Source organism: Panthera tigris, chromosome E1 (assembly GCF_018350195.1).
Source record: "Panthera tigris isolate Pti1 chromosome E1, P.tigris_Pti1_mat1.1, whole genome shotgun sequence".
Lineage (NCBI taxonomy): Eukaryota > Metazoa > Chordata > Mammalia > Carnivora > Felidae > Panthera > Panthera tigris.
In genome coordinates, this window is record NC_056673.1 from 13666585 (window position 1) to 13680837 (window position 14253).

Consider the following 14253-nt stretch of genomic DNA (forward strand, 5'->3'; position numbering starts at 1 on the left):
AGTATGTGGTATCAACACAATGTCCTTCTAATTGGGATCGACCACTCAACCAGCAGAGGAATCCTTTATTTTCTGAAGAGTCCATAGAGTCTTGCTGCAATCTGGTTAATCTTTTCATAATAATATAAACTGAAATATGTAAATCCCAAAAGATTATTATTGATAACCTTTTCATAAGGCTATTAGCAACTAAAGAACCAAAAATACACTTTGTGACAATAGACGTAGATGCAATAAAAATGCATTAAAACAAAAACATGAGAACAACGAGTATAGGATTCAAGATGAAAGGTCATCCAAGAGGAAAGACTGAAGAAAATGGAAGGGGATAGCAACATATAGAGGTTATTACTAAAGTCCTAATTGTCATGTTGGGTGGTGGGTCAATGAGTGTTTACGATATTTTTCTTTAAAAAATACAATACTTTTCTTTATGAATTAATCAATACATAGATGATGGATAGGTAGATAGACATACGTAGATACATTAAAAAGAAGAAGAGATCTGCATGAAGCAATGAGGGGGGTTTGTCTTTAATCCAGGATTGGAGAGAGAGAGAAAGCAGTAAGGGAGTAGTGGAGTGGGGAGACCAAGAATTTAATCGGGCATCTCAGAGCCCCCTAGGAAGAGACAATGAAGATATAGACAAAGAATCTAGATGCAAAAGTAATGAGGACATAGAAAAAATAGAATACAATAACTTTTATAACAATAAAGGATGCCTGTAATAAAAAGAGTGAAGGAGAGAGTGATTTTTTAAAAATTATTTGCACTTGGGGAAGATTTTCAAGGGTTCCTGTGGGACATCTCATGGAAGTATTAATAAGTTGTACAATGAAGATACAAAACATCGCAGCAAAATTAACAGAGCATGAATCAGAGTGGAGTTGATACATGGAAAGTTTAGAAATAGATGAGATCATCTAGTGGACTCTTGTAGAATGTCTAAATTTCAAGAAAGTGCTCCATAATGGAGAATAAAGATTCTAGTGGAAGAAGAAATTTGTACAATCTTGACTGATGTCCCTGCAAGTCAGGCTATGTGTCTCTCTCAATGTGCTATCTGTCAAAGACCATTGCACTGTATATTTTCAGTGTATTGCAATTATACTCTTGAGTGGTCACACAAATACTTGTTTGGAAAAAAATGAAACAGTAGCCTTCATAAGGAACAAAGTGATGAGTGCTGCAAAGGAAGTTCAATATGCCATGTAGCCTCAGAAAAATTAAGAACTAAATATTTATTAAATTGGATATTCATTAAACATCAAAAAAAGTGTGTGCATATGTATTTTATATCACATATACAATTGTCTTTTTTAATATTCAAAACAGTCCTGCAACATAGATAATAACGGCCCTCTTTTACAGACAAGAAAACCAGATCTCTGAAAGGTGATGTGACTTACCTGATGTCTTTCAATTAGAAGGAACACATGAGGATTTTGAACCCAGCTTTCCCGATGCCTAATATGTTTCATTGATTCAACAGCTGGCCCATAGAGAAGATATGAAATACTAAGGAGAGATATCTAAGGAAGTCGGGATGTGTGCAGGAGACATGACCAGGATTTTGACAAATATTAGCCACAGCAATAGGTGAGCTACAGAGCAGAGGGGAGAAACACAGACTCACATAGATGGTATCAAACTTTATTATTCTTTGTGCTTTAAAAAGAATATTTATCATTACTTTCCTTTAGTTACGAAAATAATGAATTCTTATCTACAATTTATTGAGCAATTTTATGTGCCTGGCCACATGTGAACCCCAACACGTGAAGTATTCACTTCATCTTCATGCTTTAAAGCAGGAGAGAGAAGTGGTCCTTTATCTAGGTTCCCATCCTCATCACCATCATTCAACACATCCAAACGTACCCAATGCCGTTACAAAAAATGCCAAGGAATTCACAAAGAGAGATGACAGTAATATAAATCACAGCTATCACGTTCTGTTCATGCCTCCGGTTTCCCAGGAGGTCATGGGCATTGTTAAATGGTGTGGCACTGGGCCATGGGCCTGGGCAAAAAGCAGAGCAAAGGAAGGGTTTCTATTCTAACATTATGCCTTCCCTATCCTGAAGAAAGAGATAGCAAGATAGATATCCTCTGAGGACAGTTGTTCGTTCAGGCTACAGAAAGGAAAAAACTTCCGAATCATTTTTAAAGCACGTGTACTAGTGATTTTAAAACCTGATAAATATTGCACAAAACTAAAACCACAGACGATATGGCTTGATGCAAAAATTCTCAAAAAATATGAGAAGGGGCCAACAAAACATTAAAAGAAGGCAATATCGTCACCACATGGAGCTTATTCCAGGAGTGCAAAGAATAATACACATTATGAAAATTTCAGTTAGGAAATTACATATTAGGAAAAATAATGGGAAAGCTTCAGATATTTAACAATATTCAAAACCCATTTCTCATTAAAAATCATCATTAATTGGAAAATCGATTGATGTTTCAGTAACATGATATTATATATATATCTCTCTATTAAAAAGCTAATTTCATAACGGGAGAAGGGAGGCATTTATCCTCAAGTCATGAGAAACATGAGGATGCTCATTGCTAAAATTCCTAGTTTTTTTAAGAGTTGAACATTCCTTTTTTTTTTTTCATTTTTATTAAAATTACTGTTAGTTAAAATACTGTGTAAGATTAGTTTAAGGTGTGCCATTTAGTGACTCAACACTTCCATACATCACCCAGTGCTCATCACAACAGGTGTACTCCTAATCCCTATCACCTATTTAACCATCCCCAACCCACCCCCCTTCTGGTAAACATCAGTTTGTTCTCTATAGTTAGAGTCTGTTTCTTGGTTTGCCCCTCTCCCCTCCCCCCGTAGTTTGTTTTGTTTCTTAAATTCTCCGTATGAGAGAAATCATATAGTATTTGTCTTTTCTCTGACTGACTTATTTCAATTAGCATTTAAAATTCCTATTTAAAATTATATTTGAGGGGCACCTGTATGGCTCAGTCAGTTAAGCATAGGACTTTGGCTCAGGTCATGATCTCACAGTTCACGGGTTTGAGCCCCGTATCAAGCTCTGTGCTGACAGTTCAGAACCTGGAGCCTGCTTCAGATTATGTGTTTCCCTTTCTCTCTGCCCCTCCCCTGCTTGTGCTCTGTCTCTGACTCTCTCTCTCTCTCTCTCTCTCTCCCAAAAATAAATAAACATTAAAAAACATTTTTAATTATATTGAAGGATACACTTACTGCAATTCATCAAAAGCAGTGTTAAAGGGGAAATTAATAGATAAAACTGTGTACAGTAAAAAATAAGAATGATCTCACATCAATAACCTAACTTCACAACCTAAGGAACTAGAAAAAGAACACACTAAAACCCAAAGCTAGCAGAAGAAAGGAAATATAAAGATTAGAGCAGAGAGGGTTGGCTGGGTAGCTTAGTGGGTTAAGTTTCCAACTCTTGCTTCTGGCTCAGTTCACCGTCTCACGTGGTGAGATCCAGCCCTGCCTTGGGCCTCACTAAGAAGTTTAAGTTCTCTCTCCCCCTCTCTCTCACCCTCTCCTCCCCCACACTCTCTCTCAAAAAACAAAAAAAAAATTAGATCAGAGAAAAATGAAATAGAGAATAGAAAAACAATAGAGAAAGTCAATAAAACCAAAAGTTGGTCCTTCAAAAAGATCAACCAAATGACAAAAAATTAGTTGGATGGCCTAAGGAAAATAGAAGATTCAAATTTCTAAAATCAGAAATGAAAGTGGGGCAGCGGGCCTTCACTGTGGGCAGGGCTAGTCAGCCAGGTGGATGCCGCTGCTCTTGGCCCAGCAGTGTGCCCCCCGCCCCAGTGGCGGCAAGGCTATGCTGGAGGTTCAGAGGAAATGGGGCCAGTGGCTAGGTCTAGACAAAGTGGGAGGCTGCGGTCTTGAGGCCAGGGTTCAGGAGGAAAGCAGGCAAAAGAAGGGAGTGGTGGCCCTTCTCTCTAAAACAGAGAGAAGAGGCAAGTCTGTCAAGGGAACAAGACAAGTTACTGAAGCCTGAAGTGATGATCCAGTCATCACTTAAGCCACTTTCGGGAGAAAGAAGGCTTCAGAGACCTTGGGAGTTAAAGGCAGGGAGCCAGAAGAGTATTTTAAGTCGATGCAAAGCTCAGTAGTGAAATTACTTAGTGATCGTCATCGTATTGAAAACAGATCTTCAGGGGGGGGGTTCCGGAAGATGGCGGCGTAGGAGGACGCGGGGCTCACAGCGCGTCCTGCCGATCACTTAGATTCCACCTACACCTGCCTAAAGAACCCAGAAAACCGCCAGAGGATTAGCAGAAGGGAGTCTCCGGAGTCAAGCGCAGACCAGAGGCCCACGGAAGAGGGTAGGAAGGGCGGCGAGGCGGTGTGCACTCCACGGACTGGCGGGAGGGAGCCGGGGCGGAGGGGCGGCTCGCCAGCCAAGCAGAGCCCCCGAGTCGGGCTGGCAAAAGCGGAGGGGCCGGACAGACTGTGTTCCGACAGCCAGCGCGACTTAGCGTCTGGGAGGTCATAAGTGAACAGCTCTGCTCGGAAAGCGGGAAGGCTGGAGGACAAAGGGAGGGAGAGCTGCTGAGCCCCCGGGCGGCAGAGCTCAGCTTGGCGGGGAACAAAGGCGCCAGCGCCATCTCCCCCGCCCATCCCCCAGCCAAAATCCCAAAGGGAACCAGTTCCTGCCAGGGAACTTGCTCGCTCCGCGCAAACACCCAACTCTGTGCTTCTGCGGAGCCAAACCTCCGGCAGCGGATCTGACTCCCTCCCGCTGCCACAGGGCTCCTCCTGAAGTGGATCACCTAAGGAGAAGCGAGCTAAGCCTGTCCCTCCAGCCCCCGTGCACCTTGCCTACCCACCCCAGCTAATACGCCAGATCCCCAGCAACAAAAGCCTGGCAGTGTGCAAGTAGCCCAGACGGGACACGCCACCCCACAGTGAATCCCGCCCCTAGGAGAGGGGAAGAGAAGGCACACACCAGTCTGACTGTGGCCCCAGCAGTGGGCTGGGGGCAGACATCGGGTCGGACTGCGGCCCCGCCCACTAACTCCAGTTATACACCACAGCACAGGGGAAGTGCACTGCAGGTCCTCACCACGCCAGGGACTCTCCAAAATGACCAAACGGAAGAATTCCCCTCAGAAGAATCTCCAGGAAATAACAACAGCTAATGAACTGATCAAAAAGGATTTAAATAATATAACAGAAAGTGAATTTAGAATAATAGTCATAAAATTAATCGCTGGGCTTGAAAACAGTATACAGGACAGCAGAGAATCTCTTGCCACAAAGATCGAGGGACTAAGGAACAGTCACGAGGAGTTGAAAAACGCTTTAAACGAATTGCAAAACAAAATGGAATCCACGATGGCTCGGCTTGAAGAGGCAGAGGAGAGAATAGGTGAACTAGAAGATAAAGTTATGGAGAAAGAGGAAGCTGAAAGAAAGAGAGATAAAAAAATCCAGGAGTATGAGGGGAAAATTAGAGAACTAAGTGATACACTAAAAAAAAATAATATACGCATAATTGGTATCCCAGAGGAGGAAGAGAGAGGGAAGGGTGCTGAAGGGGTACTTGAACAAATTATAGCTGAGAACTTCCCTGAACTGGGGAAGGAAAAAGGCATTGAAATCCAAGAGGCACAGAGAACTCCCTTCAGACGTAACTTGAATCGATCTTCTGCACGACATATCATAGTGAAACTGGCAAAATACAAGGATAAAGAGAAAATTCTGAAAGCAGCAAGGGATAAACGTGCCCTCACATATAAAGGGAGACCTATAAGACTCGTGACTGATCTCTCCTTTGAAACTTGGCAGGCCAGAAAGGCTTGGCACGATATCTACAGTGTGCTAAACAGAAAAAATATGCAGCCGAGAATCCTTTATCCAGCAAGTCTGTCATTTAGAATAGAAGGAGAGATAAAGGTCTTCCCAAACAAACAAAAACTGAAGGAATTTGTCACCACGAAACCAGCCCTACAAGAGATCCTAAGGGGGATCCTGTGAGACAAAGTACCAGAGACATCACTACAAGCATAAAACATACAGACATCACAATGACTCTAAACCCGTATCTTTCTATAATAACACTGAATGTAAATGGATTAAATGCGCCAACTAAAAGACATAGGGTATCAGAATGGATAAAAAAACAAGACCCATCTATTTGCTGTCTACAAGAGACTCATTTTAGATCTGAGGACACCTTTAGATTGAGAGTGAGGGGATGGAGAACTATATATCATGCTCCTGGAAGCCAAAAGAAAGCTGGAGTAGCCATACTTATATCAGACAAACTAGGCTTTAAATTAAAGGCTGTAACAAGAGATGAAGAAGGGCATTATATAATAATCACAGGGTCTATCCACCAGGAAGAGCTAACTATTATAAATGTCTATGCGCCAAATACCCGAGCCCCCAGATATATAAAACAATTACTCATAAACATAAGCAACCTTATTGATAAGAATGTGGTCATTGCAGGGGACTTTAACACCCCACTTACAGAAATGGATAGATCATCTAGACACACAGTCAATAAAGAAACAAGGGCCCTGAATGATACATTGGATCAGATGGACTTGACAGATATATTTAGAACTCTGCATCCCAAAGCAACAGAATATACTTTCTTCTCGAGTGCACATGGAACATTCTCCAAGATAGATCATATACTGGGTCACAAAACAGCCCTTCATAAGTTTACAAGAATTGAAATTATACCATGCATACTTTCAGACCACAATGCTATGAAGCTTGAAATCAACCACAGGAAAAAGTCTGGAAAACCTCCAAAAGCATGGAGGTTAAAGAACACCCTACTAACGAATGAGTGGGTCAACCAGGCAATTAGAGAAGAAATTAAAACATATATGGAAACAAACGAAAATGAAAATACAACAATCCAAACGCTTTGGGATGCAGCGAAGGCAGTCCTGAGAGGAAAATACATTGCAATCCAGGCCTATCTCAAGAAACAAGAAAAATCCCAAATACAAAATCTAACAGCACACCTAAAGGAAATAGAAGCAGAACAGCAAAGGCAGCCTAAACCCAGCAGAAGAAGAGAAATAATAAAGATCAGAGCAGAAATAAACAATATAGAATCTAAAAAAACTGTAGAGCAGATCAACGAAACCAAGAGTTGGTTTTTTGAAAAAATAAACAAAATTGACAAACCTCTAGCCAGGCTTCTCAAAAAGAAAAGGGAGATGACCCAAATAGATAAAATCATGAATGAAAATGGAATGATTACAACCAATCCCTCAGAGATACAAACAATTATCAGGGAATACTATGAAAAATTATATGCCAGCAAATTGGACAACCTGGAAGAAATGGACAAATTTCTAAACACCCACACTCTTCCAAAACTCAATCAGGAGGAAATAGAAAGCTTGAACAGACCCATAACCAGCGAAGAAATTGAATCGGTTATCAAAAATCTCCCAACAAATAAGAGTCCAGGACCAGATGGCTTCCCAGGGGAGTTCTACCAGACATTTAAAGCAGAGATAATACCTATCCTTCTCAAGCTATTCCAAGAAATAGAAAGGGAAGGAAAACTTCCAGACTCATTCTATGAAGCCAGTATTACTTTGATTCCTAAACCAGACAGAGACCCAGTAAAAAAAGAGAACTACAGGCCAATATCCCTGATGAATATGGATGCAAAAATTCTTAATAAGATACTAGCTAATCGAATTCAACAGCATATAAAAAGAATTATTCACCATGATCAAGTGGGATTCATTCTTGGGATGCAGGGCTGGTTCAACATTCGCAAATTGATCAACGTGATACATCACATTAACAAAAAAAAAGAGAAGAACCATATGATCCTGTCAATCGATGCAGAAAAGGCCTTTGACAAAATCCAGCACCCTTTCTTAATAAAAACCCTTGAGAAAGTCGGGATAGAAGGAACATACTTAAAGATCATAAAGGCCATTTATGAAAAGCCCACAGCTAACATCATCCTCAACGGGGAAAAACTGAGAGCTTTTTCCCTGAGATCAGGAACACGACAGGGATGCCCACTGTCACCGCTGCTGTTTAATATAGTGCTGGAAGTTCTAGCATCAACAATCAGACAACAAAAGGAAATCAAAGGCATCAAAATTGGCAAAGATGAAGTCAAGCTTTCGCTTTTTGCAGATGACATGATATTATACATGGAAAATCCGATAGACTCCACCAAAAGTCTGCTAGAACTGATACATGAATTCAGCAAAGTTGCAGGATACAAAATCAATGTGCAGAAATCAGTTGCATTCTTATACACTAACAATGAAGCAACAGAAAGACAAATGAAGAAACGGATCCCATTCACAATTGCACCAAGTAGCATAAAATACCTAGGAATAAATCTAACCAAAGATGTAAAAGATCTGTATGCTGAAAACTATAGAAAGCTTATGCAGGTAATTGAAGAAGATATAAAGAAATGGAAAAACATTCCCTGCTCATGGATTGGAAGAATAAATATTGTCAAAATGTCAATACTACCCAAAGCTATCTACACATTCAATGCAATCCCAATCAAAATTGCACCAGCATTCTTCTCGAAACTAGAACAAGCAATCCTAAAATTCATATGGAACCACAAAAGGCCCCGAATAGCCAAAGTAATTTTGAAAAAGAAGACCAAAGCAGGAGGCATCACAATCCCAGACTTTAGCCTCTACTACAAAGCTGTCATCATCAAGACAGCATGGTATTGGCATAAAAACAGACACATAGACCAATGGAATAGAATAGAAACCCCAGAACTAGACCCACAAACGTATGGCCAACTCATCTTTGACAAAGCAGGAAAGAACATCCAATGGAAAAAAGACAGTCTCTTTAACAAATGGTGCTGGGAGAACTGGACAGCAACATGCAGAAGGTTGAAACTAGACCACTTTCTCACACCATTCACAAAAATAAACTCAAAATGGATAAAGGACCTGAATGTGAGACAGGAAACCATCAAAACCTTAGAGGAGAAAGCAGGAAAAGACCTCTCTGACCTCAGCCGTAGCAATCTCTTACTCGGCACATCCCCAAAGGCAAGGGAATTAAAAGCAAAAGTGAATTACTGGGACCTTATGAAGATAAAAAGCTTCTGCACAGCAAAGGAAACAACCAACAAAACTAAAAGGCAACCAACGGAATGGGAAAAGATATTTGCAAATGACACATCGGACAAAGGGCTAGTATCCAAAATCTATAAAGAGCTCATCAAACTCCACACCCGAAAAACAAATAACCCAGTGAAGAAATGGGCAGAAAACATGAATAGACACTTCTCTAAAGAAGACATCCGGATGGCCAACAGGCACATGAAAAGATGTTCAACGTCGCTCCTTATCAGGGAAATACAAATCAAAACCACACTCAGATACCACCTCACGCCAGTCAGAGTGGCCAAAATGAAGAAATCAGGAGACTATAGATGCTGGAGAGGATGTGGAGAAACAGGAACCCTCTTGCACTGTTGGTGGGAATGCAAATTGGTGCAGCCGCTCTGGAAAGCAGTGTGGAGGTTCCTCAGAAAATTAAAAATAGACCTACCCTATGACCCAGCAATAGCACTGCTAGGAATTTATCCAAGGGATACAGGAGTACTGATGCATAGGGGCACCTGTACCCCAATGTTTATAGCGGCACTCTCAACAATAGCCAAATTATGGAAAGAGCCTAAATGTCCATCAACTGATGAATGGATAAAGAAATTGTGGTTTATATACACAATGGAATACTACGTGGCAATGAGAAAAAATGAAATATGGCCTTTTGTAGCAACATGGATGGAACTGGAGAGTGTGATGCTAAGTGAAATAAGCCATACAGAGAAAGACAGATACCATATGGTTTCACTCTTATGTGGATCCTGAGAAACATAACAGAAACCCATGGGGGAGGGGAAGGAAAAAAAAAAAAAAAAAAAAAGAGGTTAGAGTGGGAGAGAGCCAAAGCATTAGAGACTGTTAAAAACTGAGAACAAACTGAGGGTTGATGGGGGGTGGGAGGGAGGGCAGGGTGGGAGGGAGGGCAGGGTGGGTGATGGGTATTGAGGAGGGCACCTTTTGGGATGAGCACTGGGTGTTGTATGGAAACCAATTTGACAGTAAATTTCATATATTAAAAAAAAAAAAAAAAAGAAAACAGATCTTCACGGGAAGGCTTGAGCAATGAAGCTGAAGAAAAGAAGTTAGGCTGTCACAAAACAATACTGATGACTGAGTACCATAACAGAAAGAAACTGAATCTTCAAGTAAAGAAAAATTGGATTCTAATATAAATTGTTTGTCTTCATTCAGTCTCTCTGGTAGAACCGACTTTAATGATTATAAACGAACCTATAATCACTGATGATAAAAAGATGAAGTCCGAGGAACCTAGCAGAAGTGGGTCAGAGGTAGTTGTTTTTTTTTTTTTTGTTTGTTTTGTTTTGTTTTTTTTTTTTGTGCAAAAAGGTAATTTTATTAAAGCATGGGGACAGGACCTGTGGGCAGGAAGAACTGCACTGTAAGTGTGGGGGTGATGGATTTATGAGGGGGGGGGTGGGAAGAGGGAGTTCCTAAAGGGATTTTCATATGCTAAAGACTCACAGATTATTGGAGGCCTAGCTATTGTCAAGCTAAGGTTGTTTTTGCCTCTAGCAAAGCATTAACCTTAAGACTGTGGGGAGTTCCTGGGCACCTGGGTGGCTCAGTAGGTTAACCAACTGACTTTGGCTCAGGTCCTGATCTCGTCGTTCCTGGGTTTGAGCGCGGCATCAGGCTCCGTGCTGATGGCTCAGAGCCTGGAGCCTGCTTCAGATTCTGTGTCTCCCTCTCTCTCTTCCCCTCCCCTGCTCATTCTTGGTCTCTCAACAATAAATAAACGTTAAAAGAACAAAAGACAGTAGGGAATTCTGTTGATAGGATTGTCTTTTTCTGATAAATTGGTGGACTCTTAACAGTTTAACCATTTGGGTTTTTTTGGTCCTTTCCTGTTTTTGGGTAGCCTGGAGTGTCCAAGGAATATCACACATATCCCACCCGCAGAAGGGTGAGGGGGGATTGCAGAGAGGGGTGTGCTAGCTTGTGCTTTGCCCCTTAGCCTGCCTCCTGCTCCCTCATCATATCCCCCTAGAACAATTTTGACCCTTAAATCTTTAAGGTTGTTGAAGGTGAAACGGAAAGTAATTTCTAATACCGCTGAAGATACTCAGCTAACTAATGTGACTCAAAATTCAGCAGGAAGTTAAAAAAAATTAGAGGGAATTTGACAAAACTTAATTTGACAGGGCTTCACAGTATGACCAGGAAGCAAATAGCTCTACAGGCAAAGTTATTCATTGAAAGGCATGTATTGCTGGGGCACCTGGATGGCTCAGTTGGTTGAGTGTCCAACTTTGGCTCAGGTCATGATCTCACAGTTCATGGGTTTAAGCCCCACATCAGGCTCCGTGCTGACCACGTGAAGCCTGCTTCTGATTCTCTCTCTCTCTCTCAAAAATAAACTTAAAAAAAAAAAAGGCATGTATTGCTAAGCAAACACTTGTGGTTCCAGAATTGATTAAAATATTGAACACAGGACAGCTATTTTTAAAATTCCATCACTTAAGAATAACACAGAAAAAAGAAAAGAAATAAATGCCAGATCATGAGAGAGAGAAGCATATGGTTCCCTAGAACTTCTTGACAATTTACCTAGAGCAGAGTTAAGACAAAACAGGAGTAAAGAAAATATCTCCACAGGAACTTCAGGACCTCAATCATTGGGTATACAAAATAGTGTAACTCCAGTGCAAGCTAAGTCTGACTCGTGCAGCTGCAAGGATTCCTGTAGTATTTCTCCAAGCTTTTAAAGCAAGGTAATGATAATAAACCATCTAACTACATCTCTGAACCAGGCAATATTGTTTTCAATAATGAAGCTGTTTCTCTCACAGTTGAAAGAAATACTTTTTCTTGTGATCTTGGGTGTATAGAAAAAAGGTCTGTCTTCTGCTCTAATGAACAAGAAACGTTCAAACCAGTTTCCTCTGAAGTTAGTGGCAGAGAAATGACTAAGAACTTCTCAGAATTTAAAATGGAGTTTCCAGATATTCTTAAAGCATATGAAGGTGATGTCCTCTTAATTGATGTCATTCAAGATGACCCACACCTTTCTGGGATCGCCAATGAAGGGCATTCATTTATTTCAATGGTTCCTATGATAAGCCAGGGCCCAGTATTTCTAAGCAGCACCAATCAACAGACTTTAAGCACATAGAACTTCCAGAAAAAAGAACCAAGCGATGACGTGAGAGAACTTCCTATACTGGATCCTGCACTGATGAAGTCAGATATCTGTGCTTCACTGTCAGCAGCAAAGAGAAAACATGATTCCAAAGATGAAAACATTTCCTTAGGGGAAATTACTAGTGAGACCTCTAAAAGCAAAAACTGGGACAACTCAGTGAACACATAAAAAGTTCAGACTTGGATGAAAAGGAACTTTCATATATTAAATATATTCTTACATTACTTATCATCAGGGAAATACAAATCAAAACTACGAAGAGATACCAACTCATACTCATACTCAAAATGGCCAAAATTAACAACACAGAAATCGACAGACACTGGTGAGGATGCGGAGAAAGGAGAACCTTCTTGAACCGCTGGTGAGAATGTAAACTGTGCAGCCAATCTGGAAAACAGTATGGGGGTTTCTCAAAAAGCTAAAAATAGAACTACCCTACAACCCAGCAAGTGCACTGCTAGGTATTTACCCAAAGGATACAAAAATACAGATTTAAAGGGATACATGCACCCCAATGTTTATAGCAGCATTATCAACAACAGCCAAATCATGGCAAGAGCCCAAATGTCCATTGACTAATGAGCAGATAAAGAAGATGTGGTATGTATGTATGTATATACATATGTATACCGGACTATTGCTCAACCATGAAAAGAATGAATTTTTGCCATTTGAAATGACATGGATGGAGCTGGGGAGTATTATGCTAAGTGAAATAAGTCAATCAGAGAAAGACAAATACTGTATGATTTCACTTACATGTGGAATTTAAGAAACAAAACAAATGAGCCCAAGGTTGGGGGAAAGAGAGGCAAACCATAAAACAGATTCTTAACTATAGAAAACAAACTGAGGGTTACTGGAGGGAAGGTGCACAGGAGGGTGGGCTAGATGGGTGATGGGTATTGAGGAGGGCACTTGTTTGTGATGAGCACTGGGTGTTGTATGAAGCCCTTCCCCATTTCAAGATTTAAAATTTTCTCCTGTATTTTCTCCTGGTGTTTTTCTGTTTTTTTTTTTTTTTTCAATAAATTTGAATTTTTTATCTATCTAAATCTAAAATTTATCTTTGGAGAAAGGATGTAAAAACCATGTAACCTATAAAAATTTTTTGGACATGGCTTTTGTGCACTTTGCATTCTCCTAGCATAAGAAAATATCTAAAATATTTATGTTCACACCTGTTAATATCATAACTTACGGTTTCTGGTTTTGATATCATGCTTAGGCTTTCTCCACCCTCCAAATTACACAAATACCCTTTTATTTATTTTTGCTACTTCTGATATTTATTTTTTATATTGAAATTTTTTTTTAACGTTTATTCATTTTTTAGAGACAGAGAGAGACAGAGTGTGAGTGGGGGACAGGCAGAGAGAGAGGGAGACATAGAATTGGAAGCAGGCTCCAGGCTCTGAATGGTCAGCACAGAGCCCAATGTGGGGCTCGAACCCATGAACCACGAAATCATGGCCTGAGCTGAAGTTGGATGCCTAACTGACTGAGCCACCCAGGTGCCCCTATTTTTTATATTTACATCTTTATTGAACCTAAAAAGTATTTTGACATATGGTGAGTTGGTACAAAGCTCATTTTCTATCCAGTTAACCAGACTGTTGTTCTACTGACATTTATTGAATCATTTCCTCATAAATTTCAAATGCTATCTTCAATATTTTCAAGTTTTTATGTATGGAACTATTCCTTTACTTCTCTTTTGTTTCACTGATTGCTCAGGTCCTTGTACTGATACCATACGGTCAATTATTTGAAAAATAAAAATAGCAAACAAAATAAAAATAAAACAAGGAATGCTTGCTTTAAAAGATACTAAGATGTGAGGTGCGTGGGTGTGGCTGAGTCGGTTAGCGTCCAACTTCAGCTCAGGTCATGAGTTTGAGCCCCCGTATGGGTCTCTGCTGTCAGCACAGAGCCCACTTCAGATTCTCTATCTCCCCTTCTCTCTCTCCCC